This window comes from Rhamphochromis longiceps, linkage group LG23 (assembly GCF_057381845.1).
Source record: "Rhamphochromis longiceps isolate RC_006_pf linkage group LG23, R_longiceps_female_GT1.1, whole genome shotgun sequence".
Classification (NCBI taxonomy): Eukaryota; Metazoa; Chordata; class Actinopteri; order Cichliformes; family Cichlidae; genus Rhamphochromis; species Rhamphochromis longiceps.
In genome coordinates, this window is record NC_140578.1 from 11,124,289 (window position 1) to 11,138,029 (window position 13,741).

General features: G+C 42.5%; 1 protein-coding gene across 1 annotated transcript in view; it reads right to left on the reverse strand.

Moving 5' to 3' along the window:
• Window positions 1-4,401, reverse strand: part of sema6bb (sema domain, transmembrane domain (TM), and cytoplasmic domain, (semaphorin) 6Bb) — a 145,697-nt gene extending 141,296 nt beyond the window's left edge. The window contains exon 1 of the mRNA XM_085399219.1: window positions 2,233-4,401. The gene's annotated coding sequence lies outside the window, so the exon portion shown is untranslated. The remainder of the gene's footprint in view (window positions 1-2,232) is intronic.
• Window positions 4,402-13,741: the final 9,340 nt, after the last annotated feature.

The following is a 13,741-nucleotide window of genomic DNA, read 5'->3' on the forward strand; positions in this document are numbered from 1 at the left end:
CTGTCGAGGGCATGCGTGCATGGTGGGATATTGCAGATCTCCCTAAATTAGCTAACTTTATAATAAATCACTGGGCACTGCTAGCCAAGGATTAGCCAAGCTCCAGTGAGCGGTTTGTTAAGCTTCGAGGAGAAAACGCCGCCAAAAACTGACATCAGCACTGGGACCTTGGAACAGTCTAACCCCCTGCCTCGTTTCATTTAGCCTTGTTATCTGAGTTCTCCATTGACAAAAAAAAAAAAAAAAATCCTGCTCCTACGTTTGGATCTAACTCGGATCTATTACTTTTTCTTCTGTTGGGGTTTTTCCACTAATCACTTTTAGTGCTCAGGACATCAGCTCCAACATCAGGCACACCATTTCATCAATCGCTTTCCTTATGTTTGCCTTTTATAATTTTTTGTGCTATCTTGTCCCCCACTGAGTCATTTCTCTTGGAAGGAGCAATGCTTCCTACTGTCTAGTTATTTATATACTGAGTGAGGAAGCATTTATCCCCCCTTCACTGCATGCACAAACTCCTCGGATTCAGCTTTGCTCAGGTAGCTCATTATGAATCCCATCAAAAGTCACTTTTGTGAAGCTGTTAACGAGTTCAATCTAATTTCTTTTTCAGTAATGCTTACGGTTATATTAGCCTTATCTGTCGGAAGCTCTAATGTCTGTCTCTTAATAATTTTCATTCCTCAATCTTGTTAACAACCTAAATTTTGATCAGTTTTTCCATAAACACGTCACAATGCTTCTCTCCTAAACTCTCACAGGGTGTTTGGTCCATGGCTTCCAAACAAATAAAACCTGTATCCATTACAGATCCTATCACAGCGGTATTTCCTCTGCCGCCTGTTTATTAATTTCCTGTGATAGCATTTGTCTTGTAATTACTGATTGTGTGATGGGCCTTAAAAGGGATGTCAGCACTTGAGAAAAAGAGGACAGCTCCCACTCTGTCACGTCAAAGATGCCTCGACACATTAGAAGGTTTCCAGTTCACGATCATCTCTGCGTCCTTTTCGCCACAAACTTGTATATCCCTTAAGAAAGGTCTGAAACAGACTGGTGCAGCAGGATGTGAGCAGCAGGGACAGAGGAACTGTGTGGATCCTGCGGCAGCAACCCCGAGCCCTGGCTGTCAGAGTGGGTGACAGCCCGGACTCGAGGAAGAGGAATTAAAGAGGCTCTTGTCCTCGAAGGCTGATTGACAAGGTAGCGACAGAAAGGTTAGTGGAGGTGCTGGTATTCTCTTAGCTGTGCCTACCCTCACACTGGTACGGGGGCACTGTCTCACTCTTTCAAGATGTCTCTCTTATTCTTCTCTCCCCTCACTTACACCAGTGCTTATTATAGGAATGCCTCGACCCTTGGGGACTGCACTTTCCAGTCCACAAACCTCAGCTTTGGACAAAAGGAAGCTGAAAAGCAATTTGAATTTGAAACAGGGACCGCAACAAAAACACTGCCCCCAAATGGGAGAACTTCAAGATACCAGGAGCCAGCTACTGAGAAGTAGTGGTCCTTGCACAAAAGCAAAAATGTGATTCTGATACTATCCAGCCAACTAGCCCAATGTACTGTAAAGACAGCAGCTACTGCAGAGGGGGGGGGGGGAAGAGATGACAGAGCTTGAAGGCAGGAGTGGTGGACATTGGGGGCCAAGCGGGTAGGACTTCAGAACAGACCAGCAGCAGATAACATGCAATCACACAAATCCCACTCACTGCACAAACAAACCAGTTCACAGAGAGGGGCCGTCTGACCAATCGGGTTCACTGTGCGTCCACTGTTCTGCAACTCTGGGTTTGGAAATGATGTTTTGTAATTGAGCCTTACGCCAGAGTCAAAGAGGATAAATCAAGAATTCACAATGAACCCTCCGGGAGAACCTGTTTGACTGAGCTGCACTGACACCTCATCACGATGCAATTAGTCAAACCTTAAGGATGAAAATCCATACCGATGGATGGAAGGTGAAGCGCCTTCGGGCTGCGGGCAGCAGAAATCCGCCTGTTTTGTGCGTAGCTGCAAGCTACGCAGTATGATATTTGTACAGTGAGAGCGACTGTAGCGCTGATGCACAGAGACCAGGTTAGCCCGGTCCTGTGGGTCGGCTCGGTTCTGATGAGTACATTTCTTCCTATAATCATTTTTCCCCGAAAAGCGCTTTTTGGCGTCAAAGCGCCACAAAAAGCGCACCACACCTCACCTCCACACCGGACAGCTCGGTCCACTTACCTCTCACTATCAGGGACAAGAAGAGTGAAAGCAGCGCGAGTCCGTTGTGTCTCCTCACTGGGTACAAAATATCCGAGAGCGAGCTCGTTACTGCGTTAGCAGATCCGGTGGAGGGCTTTGGAAACTACTCCTCCCTGCCGCACCTGTCTCTGGCAAACGCTGATCTCGTACGCTGGCCTGACATCCCCCAGACAACTGTCCGAACCCCCTGCTAGTGTGAGCGCACACACGGACACACACACACGGGGCACCACCTGTCCACGGTGCAGAACAGCCCACAAAGAGCTCCTATGTCGCGCGGCGACACATGGCATTCCCCGTTAGTGTCTGCAGCAGCACTCCCTCACAGCCGTCCGAAATCTCCCCCCGAGGGACGTGGACGCGCTGGGAGCAGTGGGTGACGAACAGGAGAAAGCGACAACGGGCGTCCGGCACAGTGGCACAGCAGCTGCGGCGTTTGGGACTGACATCTGCCGCTCTCAGCCTCGCGTCCTCACAGCAGTGCGCTCTCCTCCGCGCCTCTCAGAGAAAGAAAGGACTTTTCCTCACCGCCTGTGCGCCACACCTTCGCGCAAAGCCGGGCTCGGGGTCCAGCGCAAAGTCCCATTCATCCGCTGATCGCGAACAGTTCCGCTCCGTGAGCGGCACTCTGGAGCTCCGGTGGAGTCGGAAGACCTCGGCGTTTCTTCTAGCGGCAGTGTGAGCTACAGCATCTCCGGCACTGAGCCTGTTAGAGCCAAAACCTGAAGCAGAATCATGCAGCGAGTGGAATGGAATTGATTAATGACTAATTGGGCTTAAACGGTGAGGCAAGCCCAAAGCCTCCGAACATCAAAGTCAGGCAGCTGTTTGGGGCATGCGCGCTCCTACAGTCAGCTCAGTGTTAACTCAGTTTCACGGTGGCAAAGTGATGACTGATTAGTGGCGCTAGGCACGAGTTCAAACTCAACCTGAGGCACGCACCTGACAGAGCCCGCCGTTCTTTACTCCAAGAGACCTTTATTCTGAAACACAAACAACAGAAGGTTTGGAGAAGTTCCTCACGGTTCCGCTTACTGTGCTGACGTTAAGATGAAACAACGAGGCCGATTCAAAGCCGTTTCCTGATAAAGATGAGCATTTATTGCTCTCCTCTCTGTGGAGCAGTGTGGAAAGTACCTGAAATAGGCTTCCAGGGAGCAATAAAGCGGATCCAAATAGCCTACCCGAGGATGCATGTTGATCACACAGTGTCCCAGTGTCATCTATTCCCAACATGCTGAAATTCACCACATTTAAACCTCGAAACAAACAGCTGAAAGACATTAAAATGCAAAAATGAAATCATCCCCTATGAAAAGAAAGTTGTTTTCTATTTAAAAAAAAACTTTTTCAAGTGGAAACAATTTTAATAACAGTTCCTAAAAGTGCTGCTCACTGTAATTCCAGAAAAGCATTCAGCAACTTTGAGCAGTTTCCATGCTGAGTTTAAGCTCTTTCTGTATTTGCATCTTCTCACTGAGCCTAAATTAACACAATAGAGGAATAATTCCCTCTCATTAAATCTCAATAAGCCTCCAGTCAAATCTAATTGTTCCTCAGCACAATTTGGGGTTTGTGTTTGAAATGAATGTGTAACCAGTTGTGTTTGTTCAAGTGACACTGATATAAACAAGCAGGACTTTGAAAGGGAGCGGTGAGAGCCGGCAGTGCTGTTGCTGTGTTAAGTTAAAGGAGTTTAAACCTACTGGACCTTTCAGTGAAATTGCTTGGAGCCAAAGCTACTTTTAAGCTTTCATTCATGAATAATTAATTGCTGAAATAATGACTTTCGCAGGCTCGAAGGCTCATGTGTGTAGCTCACTCTCTTTAGCATCTTAATAAATCTACTGCAAGTGCTCTGACAGCCTTCATACAAGCTGCTGATCACACAGCAGAGCCTCTCCTATGAGGGAGATAGTCAAATAGCCATTCAGATTAAGATAAACTGTAATAAAGATTTCATCATCTCTGTTACTTTATGTAAGCAATACTAGTTTTTTAGCGGCAGATGTTGCTGCAACATGAATTTATCCCTTTTCTAAATCCACTTGCGTTCTGTGACTTTCACAGTATTGTAGGACTTTGCTTTGCTTGTTTGGTTTTTTGTTTTTTCTTATCTTCATTTGCACAGCCAGAATTTGCTTGCCCCAGCACTGTAATACTTATTAACATTATTTATCCTGCTTACTTTATCATCCCGTGCCGTCTGTGACTTTGTAGCTTCTGCAATTAAAACTTGAAACTTGTTTGTGTTCTCCACAAGAGAGTTGCTGAATGTCTTTGTACAGGTTGACTGCGGTTACAACAGAGGACACCTCTTCGACAGCGGTATCATTACTCAGGCAGACACGGTTTCCAACACTGGAATAATGATGAGTTCTCCTCAATCTCTCCAATTTTTTCTTCCATCCTGTCTCCTGCAAGCCTGCATGTCTCATGTGTCTATAAGGACCTGAACTAACAACATGCAGTCAGTGCAGCAATTTGAGTACCTGAGATGAGTGGCCAAGTGACTTCACAGAGTCAAATAGAGGAAAAACCTTCATTCCACAAGGATTTAAAATGCCCGTGTCCTTGTGTACACTCCTCAGAGTGCATGCAGTACATGTGTGGATATGCACGTGTGTGACCCTGATTCTCCACCCACATCACAGTTGGACAGCTTTTACTTAAATACTGAAGATACAGCAAAATCAGATTTAATAAATATTAACACAAGAAGAGTCATCGAGTCAATAAAATGTCAGAATAACATTCATTGGTTCTAACTACTTCTTGTATTAACCTTCATAAGCTACTTGGTATCAGCACAACCCAGACCACATTAAACTGAACTGTTTTTTTTTTATATCTGGCTTCCAAGATGTCAGACTTTCTTGTCATCTTTTAAAGTTGTCTTGAGCAATAGTTCTCCAGGCTTTCTAAAGTCTTTCAAAGATTATGCACTGCACTCTGATACGTGTCTACACGAAACAGACAACTTAGCAAAGAACCAGTTTTAAATTGTAAGACCTGACACAGTACCCGAGAGACGCATCTGGACCTTCAGCTGATCCACCTACTGTTCATTGAAGCGTCATCAGAGGTACAGCACACAGCAGGTGGCTCTGTCGTGGCCCGGGGATCTTGGTGATCTTCTTAAACTTGATGGAATTATGATCACAAAGAAGTCTCATCAGATTTTGATCATCCTTTTTCAAAGCACTCTTGTTCTTCAGGAGACTGTGGAGACCACGAACATTAGGTCTACATACTTTCTTTGTCGCTCAAGGATAGGTAACACTGGCTCCTTCAAACATAACATCTCCTAACCTACGGGAAACGTGAAAATCTAATGATGTCTCTCGTTCACAAACTTCCTCTTACTACTGCTGGCAGTGGTGTTCTACTACTCTAATATTAAAAAGCTCTCCAAAACCTTTTTTTTTTTTGTTGTTGTTGTTGTTGTTTTTAAATCCCCAGATTAGCCCTATTATTCTGTTTCCAGCTACTTTGCATAGAAATGATTCAGGACACAGAAACTTTGAGCCATGTTCAACAAAAGAACTCATACCGTTTCATCTCCTGTCAAAGTTTGTGTGCCGACAATAAATAAATAAATAAATATTCGTTTTGTTCATCCTCTTCCTTTCATCCCACTTGGTGTGTCAGAGCAGGAAGGCAGTAGACCTGAGCGTGATAAAAAGAAGAAGAGCTGCCATGAGAAAGCCAGAAAGCTTTGCAAAAAAAAAAAAAAAAAAAGAGGAGGAGAAAAAATACAGCCTTTGATGGGGAATGCACTTTTTAATCTTTCAACATGGGGAAAAGGGGAAGGGCAGCACAGTCCTCCCCCTTGGGTGTTTCTGTGTGCACGTTAGAAGCAGCTAAGAGGGGATATGCTGATGCCAGAGTTAGATGAACTCTTCACAGGGAGAGCTTTTGACTGCTAAGTTCTTTTTCAGCAGAAATGTGAATGCAAAAGAAAGAAGCCTCATTCTCCAGGGTGACCATTTTCTGTCTTACCAAAGTAGTCACACGGTTCACACAGTTGCGAACAAAGACGCACAGATTACATGCAGGGCTCATGTGATCAGACCCAGTAACCTTAGAGCAGTCATTCAGACTGTTCCGCTGAATCACGTCTGGACAGTGAATTTTATGGTTTTGCACTTCCATGTGCAAGATCCCGAGGAATTCATTAGTAATAAGAAAAAACTATGAATCATTTAAAGCGACAAACAAACCAGTTAGATTTGACTTGTAGCGAAAACTGCAGTATTTGACCTGCTTGAGTGATAGCTGAGGTTTAAGAAGTTAACTGGAAGTGCAGCCATGTGTTTCTGGTTACTTAGCATATGAAAAACAACAAATCGAATCTGTGTGACAATGACGACTCACACCTGGAGTTCTTTAAAATCACCAAATACAAATGGAAAACATAGAATATCCCCGATTTCTTCATTTTTATTTTCCCTTTGTTCCGTTTTATAATGCTGCACTGAACAGAATGCAGAAAATGACCTTGGTAGTATGATTCACACTGTGAGACTGCGTCTACATTCATATGAAATCATATAAAACATCAACGCAATGAGCTCCGTTTTCTCAGCATGATATATAAACAGAGAAGCAAAGGGTTTAGAACAAGAAGCGTTTGTTGAAAGCAACAACAAGTCTTCTTCATAAATGATGGAAGGATGTTTGCTCAGCTTATGAATCTATGCAAAATGAGCAACCACTTTATATTAAATCGTATTTTTATTCATTATATATTATTCCACTTGCCAGCTCTGCATTGAGTATAAGAATAATTGTAATGGTACATGATCATATATAAGTTTTAATAATCTCTGTATTTGTTTTTAATATGCTGTTTTATAGACTAGTGTTAATAAACTTATTATCTTGGTGTGAATTAGTTGGGAGCAATCTAGATGAGCGTGGCAGCAGAGGCAGCCATCAGTCTGTCAGCCTGAATGATGAAGTAGGGCGGTGATAAGGTGGAGGAAATGAGAAGTTTATAGAGAAGAGAGAAGAAAAGTACATTTTTGCTGCCAAGAGGTTTGAAGACAATATTATTGCAGAATTCTGTGGAAAGGGATAAAGAAAACGCCTCAAAAAATGACAGAAAAAGAATGGGATCAATACCGAAATATACTGATGTCTTTTATTTTCGCAGAGGTAAAAAAAAGAAAAGCTGGGAATATCGATGTTTTGTGGAATCCTGCGTTTTGCCTCACCTAACCGAGTCAGAGCAGACAGCAGCTCCTCGGGCCTTTAGTTTGGGAAGAGGTCACAGTAATGTGCCATCCCTGTCAAAACGCATACAATCACAACACTAAAGAAGCATAAATATTTCAGGGTCAGCCGGCTCGTTGCGTGTTTCCTCACCACCTCCGCTGTGGCAGCTGACCCGCTGTCAGGGCTCTGGGGTGAAATAAGCTCTCCAAAATAAACAGGGGAGACCCTGAGAGACGGCCGTGGGCATTCAAAAAGCAAGTCATAAAACACAGTGTGAGGAAATTGTGCAGCCTGACTGAGACTACCTGTTGGTCGTCGTAAGATACAGCTGTCTTTTGGTTTGCTGCTTTCCATGTTGTATGCAGTGACCTGGTTCCTCCTATGTTCTCCAACTGTGGCTACAAATCTTTTAGATTATGTTTTTTTTTTAAGGGCTGCTAGAGGTTCCCCACAAATCACTTTTCCAATATTCTTTAAGCTGAAGGCACAACAGTCATAAAACGTCTGTAGCCAGTTAAGTTGTCCTCGCTGGGCAATTTTACTCAGAAGATTAAAGGCCGTTAGTCTTGGAAAAAGTTAATGCTCGAAGTTAACGATCTCTGTGAGTTTTCATTTTCAGCCTCCACCTTCTTGTAATATGCAGAACAGATAAAACAATGATGTAAAACTCAAGCTAGACAGCAATAATTGTAAAGATGGTGTCTAATATCATCAGACTAAATGAAACCACTCGTTATTATTTGGAGGACACATCTTTATACGGGCCTGCTCAGTGTTGTTTTGTGATTCCAGCCTCTTATTAGTCTGCTTCTTAGCACTCCTAGTGCTATTTAGCTGATGTAACTGATGTTACTGTAGTATGAATCTTTGCAGTATATGTTTGGAACGTGGTAACCAGGTGTGCTAGTATCAGCTGACAATAACTTAGCACTCTACCCACTAAACTGATGACTTTTGGCTTGGAAAAACTAACATGCTAGTGGGCAACATGATCAGTCCAAAACCACTAAGCGACATGGCACTAGCTTCATCCATCTTTTTTAATTGTCTATGGATTCACCAAATCACTGCACCTGGGAAATACACTGCAGTGTTTGTATAGATAATGTATAACTGAAGCTGACAGCTGGCTAGCTTCAGCTTCTTTTGCTTCATTTGTGCCAAAAGCATTATGATAATTAGCTTTTCGTGAGCTCAGATTACAAAACTTCTTCATCAGGGCCGGAAGGCTAGCTCCCCAAAGCCCTAGCTGGCTATTCAGAAAGTGACCAAAAGGTTGCTGTAGTTGTTACACAGGTTAATAATATTATGTTAATAAGTAAGATTATGATGGGCTTAAAGGCAGATTTTCTTACAGCTGACTAGCTAGCTGTTAAACAGCTAGCTGACAGCTAGTTGTTTAACCTTGTCTTTATGCTAGGCTAAGCTAAAATTACTGTTGATTTTGCAGCAGTGAACAGAAAAGTTGCCCTATCAGCTTTAATATCTATCACTGGAAAATAAAGAAAGCAAAAAAGCGCTTCATGCAAAGGAGGTCGAGCTACTCTGATCAACAAAGTATGGTAATAATAAATATGGTACTCACAGAAATCTTCTTCAAGGTCAACTTACTGTCTCTTTATTACTTTAACCATGACAAGTTCACACTCTGACGCATTATCTTTGGCTTGGTTATGCTTTATTAATGTGCTATTGGGAAGACTGTAGTAAGGTCCAGATCAACTTTCACCCTGCAGATGATTTGTCGCCGTGTTGCATGTTACTGATACCTTTAGTTTCAGGTCTCCGGAAATTTGTTGCAGGATGTTGGGAATAAGATTCTGTGGTTCAATGAGACTCAGGAAGATTCAATGGTGCAAATGAAACCCAGCAGGGCTGGTCAGCTATTAATGGATGGATGGATAATTTCTACCATTTCAGCCCTGTTGACAGTGAAGAGCAGAAGGTGAAACAGGAGGTAAGAAATCCTTGTGTTGTGATCCACTCCCAGCACACCTGAGAGTTGTGGATGAATTGAAAACACGAAGAGAGGAAATGAATTTCATTACAGAATAGCTGTACTGCTCCTTACACTCCACAGCAGATTATTGCATGAGTGTTTTGATGGTGATGGATATCTTGTTGAAACAATTAATCATTCAACCAAATGCTGTGAGTAAAACGCCAACAGAGACCGAACATCTTAAAGCATTTATGGTTATTAACTTATCAAAATTACAGATTTTTTTGTGGGTTTCATGGAGTAATTTCAATGAATACTTGATTCAAATGTGTATGCTACAATACGACATCGCACTGTATATACAATACTGGGCACTGGATTGGTTTTTGTACGATTTATTGGTTTTATTTTATGCCCACTTGTGGCCAAATGAATGCCCGAGTAGGCATTTCTATTTACTCTGACAAAAAAACAGGCGGCTGAAGATGAAATCTATATAAATATTTTCAGGTTCTGCTCTCGCATCCATGAAAAATTTCTTCAGATTGCCAATTTATTGCTTTGATCTTGAAAGGTATGTCTTCAGGAAAAAGAAAGAGAGGGGAGAGCAAGGAGGGGACAGTGGTGTGATCATATTACTCTGAGGGATGAGGGATTTTCCTGTTATCTACTAATCTTCAATTACTCAATTTCCAGAACAATTCTGGCCTCAATCAACTGATCCAGTGAAGCAGAGTCAAGAGTTAAGCACGAACAGATGAGAGACTTCTGGGCTCACATTGCAGGGGAGTGTGCATGCATGTGTATGGATTATGCTTAAAGGTAAACAGAGGCTGAAGCAGCTTGGCCACTCAGAGGCAAAGGAGTAACAGAGCTGTGGTCGAGACAACAAGCCTACGTTTCTCGTCTCTTTGTGCTTTTTGTGACTTTGACCTGTCTGCTGGTGTGATGTCACAACCCGAACTGTTACTGCTGGATAATGAAGCAGGCCCAAACATAGTTACAACAGGTCCCGTTCGATGAATATCTGATGTGAACATTAGCGGTAATCAGTTTCCTTTCTCTGGAGCCTACTGCAGCCATTTGGGGAAATACAGAGAGCCATAATGAAAACTGTAATGGCCTGAATAATGAAAATCCTCTCTAAATGAAAAGGGTAAGTTAATAGAGTTCTTGTTATGATGATACACAGCATCCAGCAAAGGAAGTCACTGTACTGGCCTTACTGCGATAAAACACACTGCATTGTCTGAATCCCACTCTAAGTACAAAGGTTATGCAGAAATCACCTCACAGTCCGTGCAATAAGTTCTTTAAATGGAAGGAAGTATTGTCTGTCTTCCTTTGCCGTCCACATTCCCATTTCCCAGCAGATATTTAAATATTTTATTGTTTAACATTTAATGCAAAATAGGCCCTCTGCTCTGGATTTGTGGTGCATCTGCAGAAGAGAAAGATCTTAGGGATGTAAATGTGAAGCGTCTATCTCTGTGTGGGTGAGGCCACAGAAACAGCTGACTCCGTGGGTAAACACTGCCCTCTCAGGGTTTACTGCATTAACTGCATGAAACACGCTGCCTGACTTTCAGCTGTGACGGGGAGAGCCCCTCTGACACCTACAGCACACATCAGGTCTCTTATCGCTTATAATACTGACCCATTAACACGTGATATAAACACATCCCACAGAAAGGGGATAAATGAAGAAAGGCTGCAAGAAAAGGCTAAATATGGTGTGTAGCTGGTACTCTCTGCTTTAAGTTAATATTGCTTTAATGATGATACGACATTACATGCACAAATCTATTAACCTTTTATATAAATATATGGATCATCAGTCAGTCAGGTGGGTTTTATACATGAGATCAGTTACAGTCTGACATTTAACTCTCTCTAACCTATTCTTCTGGTGCGTTCTCATAGTACAATGCCTCATCTCGCAGCCTCCATCAGTCAGCTGAGTTTGCACGCAGTTAGAATGAAGATGAATGGGTGGATGACTGGATATGTAAAGCGCTTTGGGGTCCTTAGGGACTAGTAAAGCGCTATATAAATACAGGCCATTTACCATTTACCATGAAGCTGCGTGGATAAAGAAATGCCCCATTAACATATATGAAAAATGGATAGACTTCCTAATTACAAAATAGAATGAAAAAGTATGTTCTGCTTGATATTCTCTTAGAAACACAAAGACACAAAGACACATTTGCAGCATTGTTGTATAGTAAGTGATGCATTATTGGTCCACATGAAAGTTATGGATGCTAAACGAGTGAGGTGAAGGTGTAGACAGAAGATCAGCCACATGCGGCGACCGTCATGAGACACGAGAGTTTGCTCCGTTATTAAGAAAAGCATGTGAATCCAAAGGAGCTGCATCAATGCATCATTGCACTGCAAACCTCACTGGAGACTTTTTCACAAAGGTCAGAGTCTCACCTTTGCAAACAGTGCTTCAGTAAACCCTGTGGAAATGAGTCACGTGACCAAATGTGTGTTTGAGCAAAAGAAAACGCCTGCTTTCAGATTTATGGGGCAGCCGCTGGCACAGGAAACATTTCTGAGAGAATCAGTTTAGTAAATATCAGCAATTCCTACATGCAGACTGTCAAAGGAAAGGTGAGGTTATCCACCAGAGCAGGTGTGAGTGTGAACAGTCGTCCGTCTCCCTGTTTTAGCCCTGTGACCGGCTGACGACCTGTCTGCGGTGTACCCCGCCTCTCGCCCAACAACCCAGAATTGTATAAGCAGAAGATGGTGGATAGAATGATTGATGCTGCCCTCAACAACAGTCCCAGTTTCTCACATGGCCCCTTGGGAAAATGAATTTTTGTCACCCTTTTTCCAGATCCACCCTGAGCCTTAGGAAACACACTGAAGGGGAAGCTCTCACGGAGCTCCCTCACTCTCCCCTGACTTAAAAATCAGTGAAAATCTTCAGGCAGATCTTAGCTCTTAAACATACTGATCCAAGACAGCCCAAATATATTTCAGAAAGATTTATAGTGTAAGTTCTGCTCAGATTACAAATGAAAGCCTTTATGTGTAGTCTATGAATGCATCACATTATGAATGAGTTTACTTCAGTGACTGAGCGAATAAAACCAGTAACTGTTCCCTTCGGTCACCAATTTATAAGCAGTCATACAACACATGATCAGAGAGAGTTTAGTATATTTAGCAAAACTGGGATAAAAAGTCCATGCAAGCATCAACTGAGAAATAAAGGGACCATTGTGGTGCCAAAAAATGATTGATATTTCCAAAAACAATCACCTGTATTTAAACTGTTATAGATAAATTTCAAACTTATACCAGATATAGCTCTCATGAGTCATTTTAAACGTTTTTATCATAACGTAGAAGTTAAGCATAACTTTTATATAGCCTTTATTTATCCAGGTCTGGTTTTTTTTCATGAAAGATCTGCTCAAGAGGGCAGCAGCAGATATTGTAACTAAAATATAAGATTCAATTTTATTTTATTTTCAATTTTATTTATCCAGCGCCAAATCACAACAACAGTCATCTCAAGGTGCTTTATATTACTGTAGGGTAGACCCTATACCGTTACAAAGCAAAAAAAAGTCACCGGGCCACCGAGCAAATGCCCAGTATCCCCAATGGCCAGTCCAGCTATGGTCGTGCCATCAGTTAACCCTTCGTGCCTAGGGTTGCCGACCTACAATAATACATACAGAGAAAAACCCAACAATCATTTGACCCCATATGAGCAAGCACTTTGGCGAAAGTGGGAAGGAAAAACTTTTTTAACAGGAAGAAACCTCCGGCAGAACCAGACTAAGGGAGGGGCGGTCATCTGTCACGACCAGTTGGGATGAGAGAAGGAAGATAGGATAAAAGACATGCCGTGGAAGAGAGCCAGAGATTGATAACAAGTATGATTCAGTGCAGAGCGGTCTATTAACACATAGTGAGTGATAAAGGTGACTGAAGAAGAAATACTCAGTGCATCATGGGAATCCCCGAGCAGCCTGCACCCATTGCAGCATAAGGGAGAATTTGGGGTCACCTGATCCAGCCCTAACTATATGCTGTAGCGAAAAGGAAAGTTTGAAGCCTAATCTTAAAAGCAGAGATAGTGTCTGTCTTAGCAGCCTCGCTTCTGTCAGTCTGCCCCAGGGCAGCTGTGGCTACAACTGTAGCTTGCCTCCACCAGTGTGTGAATGTGACAGTGAATGAATAATGGAATTGTAAAGCGCTTTGGGTGCCAGCGCTATATAAATCCAATCCATTATTATTATTATTATTATTATTATTATTATTATTATTATTATTATTATGAAAGGAGTCTTTTTTATT